The sequence below is a fragment of the Solanum tuberosum genome, unplaced genomic scaffold (genome assembly GCF_000226075.1).
Source record: "Solanum tuberosum cultivar DM 1-3 516 R44 unplaced genomic scaffold, SolTub_3.0 scf00009, whole genome shotgun sequence".
Classification (NCBI taxonomy): Eukaryota; Viridiplantae; Streptophyta; class Magnoliopsida; order Solanales; family Solanaceae; genus Solanum; species Solanum tuberosum.
Window position 1 is genome coordinate 3,234,257 of NW_006238935.1, and position 3,661 is coordinate 3,237,917.

The 3,661-nt window shown below is 34.1% G+C and overlaps 1 long non-coding RNA gene across 1 annotated transcript; it reads left to right on the forward strand.

Annotated features, from left to right (window-relative positions):
* Positions 1 to 399: 399 nt before the first annotated feature.
* Positions 400 to 3,342, forward strand: LOC102585653 (uncharacterized). Its single transcript, XR_366635.2, has 4 exons — positions 400 to 1,300; positions 2,733 to 2,792; positions 2,888 to 2,956; positions 3,288 to 3,342. It is a non-coding gene; the product is annotated as an uncharacterized lncRNA (long non-coding RNA).
* Positions 3,343 to 3,661: the final 319 nt, after the last annotated feature.

Here is a 3,661-nt window from a genome sequence, read left to right on the forward strand (position 1 = left end):
ACAAGTATTTTATGTTATCGATCATTCGAATAAAGGTTGGCATATAGTGCAAAATGTTCAACCTCGTGGTTCTTTTGATATATTGGAAAAAAAGGATGATGGCTTAGAAGAGTTAGATAACTCTACACAAATGAAAAGAAAAAGAACTCATTAAGGTTTGCAGCTTTATCATGCTTGCTTTTACTTTATTAATTTCTTATGGTAATGATTCTTGTAGTATTTTCTGTGAAAATTTGTTTAATGATCTTGGTCTTTAATGTTACCTTGATTTTACTAAAGTAGTAATGGTTCATGCGAGGAACCTGTGTTACATGTACATGTGCCTGTTTCTAAATGCATTTTCAGTTCATATTTCATCTTATGAAAAACTTCCTTACCTATTTGATCTTTTGATTATTATTATTATTATTATTATTTTGTATTAGGTTGACATGAATCCCTTAAAAACTCTGAAGTATGAAATGGGACAAGCTTCAAAAATTCCCAAGCATGGACTCATTCAGCCTGGTGCCTTAGCAAAGGGACTAGGTCAAAGTTTGAAAGTTATGAGCACTACAAGAGTTAATGCTGAACAAAGGACTTCGATTTCCAAAAATAGAAGTTACAATGCCACAACTTCTAAGTTGAATAAGCTAGCAGACAATAGTTTCCATGTGCATCCTTGTTTTGATGAAAAGGAAGACAATGCTCCCTTCCATCAAGGAGCTGAAATGAATCAATACACTTTGACTAGTGGTGCAACGGCTCGAGGACAAACCTTAGGGATTAATGTTGAAAAATCGACTTTGATTGACAAAAATAGAAGTACTACAACAACTTCTAGTTGAAATAAGTCAGCAAAGACTAGTATCCCTGTGCCTCCTAATTTTTATCCAATGGAAGACGATGACACCCTCTTTCAAGAAGCAGAAGTTACTCGAGATGCTCAAAGAAGTGATAATTTGAAAAAGAGTTAGTCCAGTTAATATATTTGATCAAGAAATTTTGCTTAGCTTTCTTTACTTAATCTTTTTTGTATTCTTTCTGTTATTAATAATGGGCATGAACTTCTTATTTTGGTTGACTTTCATCAAAATTTGCAGGTGAATTTGAATTTGATAAGTAAAAAAAAGTGATTGGAGTGCCTCGATCTGCTCAAAAAAGTGATACTAGAATTTTATTTTATTTGTGCAACTTTTTTTGTTAGTTGAATTGAATTGTTAGTTTTTATAACTTGCACTTAAATTTGCAGGTCCGTTTGAATCTAGAAAAGCAAAAAAAGTGTTTGAAGTGGCTCAAGGTGCTAAGGAAACTGAAACTAGTATGTATTTTCTTTTATGTAATATTTTCTTGTTGTTACTTGTAAAGCAGTCAAAAAATTATCTTGCCTTGCTTCCATCTGCAATAGATATGTTAGCATATGATAGCATCTTTCCATAGTCATTCTTGATCATTTGAGTTAATTTTCAAGTTAATTGATGGCTCCAGTTTGCGTCATTTCTTAGAGGAAAGTGGTAGGCCCAAATATCTTATAGGAAAAGTATCCATTGTGAAACCCATAATATTTAAATTAGAAGGAGTTCCATAAGCAGTGTTCCTGCAATAAACATATTGTAAGCTTAACTTTTTACACATTGGATGAAATCTGAAGTCTGGTAAGCCCCTCATAATCTTCAAGACCGTAGTTAAGAACTCCATAACCAATATAAATAGCAGGGGAGACATGGGGTCCCCTTCTCGTATTCCTCGTTTTTCCTCGAATAACCATTTTCTACCCCATTCACCATAACAAAATACATGGGAGGTGTTACATATCATAATCAACTTCACAAAGCCATCTGGAAACCCATAACCAAGTATAGCTTCCTCGAAAATTTCTAACTCAGCATGTCATATGCTTTTTGGAGATCAATCTTCATCAAACATCTGAGACTGGTTTTCCTATTGTAATGCCTTCATAAGTCATGATATATTAAGACATTGTGGACCGTAGATCTCCATTGAACAAAAGTTGATTGATTCTCCGCTACCAAGTAACTTACAACATATTTTAGTTTTTGACAAATCAGTTTGACTTTATATATCACAATACAACACGAGATAGGTCTGCACTGACTAGCATTTTCAGGAACAAGGACATTCGAGATAAGGGTAATATTAATAACATTTATCCGTTTTAGTAACTGACCATTCCGGAAGAAATCCAACAGTTCTTTAGCAACATCTTTCCCATGATATCCCAAGCTTCTCTGTAGAAATCACTACCATAGCCATCAGGACTAGGATTGCTTTTCTTATCAATACTACACACAACTTTCCTAACATCCTTTGCATTAAGAAGTTTCAATATTTCCAGTTGTTGTTCAATAGCTTGCTTCAATTGTGTCTGTTTAATAACTGGGTAAAAATACCTTGTGTTTGCATCTCCAAGCCTGATCCAGTTTGCCTGACTTCTCTGTAGTAGGAACATCTCTGCTAAGTTAGAAGCTTGTTTGAATTATACCAGTTTTTTGTTGCGACTATTGTCAGTATTATTATCCTGAGTGCTATTCAATTTATTCTTCTTTTCATTGACTACTACTTCCTTGTGATTCTATGTTGTGCATTTTTCCTTTGAGATTATGTCACTATTGTTATGGGCTATTTCACCTACACCACTGCTTTTATTTGCTTTATTTAATTTCCTTTGTATCCTTCTTGTTAGTAATGGGAGTGAACTTCTTATTTCAATTGACTTGCATCAAAATTTACAGGTCTGTTTGAATTTGACAAGGCTAAAAAAGTGACTGAAGTGTCTCGGCAAGATCAAAGAAGTGATACTACTATTTTATTTTATTTTATTTGTGTAACTTTTTTTAGTAAGCTGAATTGATTTCTTGGGCATTTTGACTTACAGTTAGTTTTGCAGGTTTGTTTGAATCTAGAAAAGCAAAAAAAGTGGTTGAAGTGGTACAAGATGCAGAGGGAATTGAAACTAGTATGTATTGTCTTCTATGTATTTTCTAATAGTTTCTGCATTGTTACCTATAAAGCAGCTAAAGCATTATCTTGCTTCGCTTCCATAGGCCTTGAGAATCTAAGAGTAACAAGACTTCACTGTGAAAAGACCAAAATTGTTTCCCCTTCCATTTCAAGCTATCCTCATTGTTAATAAGATCTTTAAAAGAAGTTAGGAGACCACAAATTCTATAGAACTCTCCTTATCCCAGTCATTTATATTCAAGTATGTTCCAGTTGTCTCATTCTTCACTTTGTGCTACAGTGGGATTGAACTTCTTGTTTGGTTTTCCTTACTATAGATTTTGCAGGTCCATGTGAAACAGAAAGGGCAAAGAATGTGAGGGGAACAAATATTTGTAAGAATGTTTTTGCGACTGAGACCTGGAGAAAAATTAAAAGTCATTTTCTATCAAAATCAAGTCGTCGGGAAGAATCACACCTCATTTACGAGACACTTGGGTTTGATAGTTCATGATCGTAATATGTGTCCACTCCGGGTACACTCATGGATGGACATTGAAGAGCATAAGCTTGAGCACATGTGGGCAGCTGTTACTGTAAGGATTACAACACATCTATCTCTTCTTTTTACTGATAACTGTCAAGAATCCCTTTTCAAAAAGTATTGGATGTTTTAGTTTGAAACATGACTCTTGATTTCACATTCCTTCTCCTTTAATAA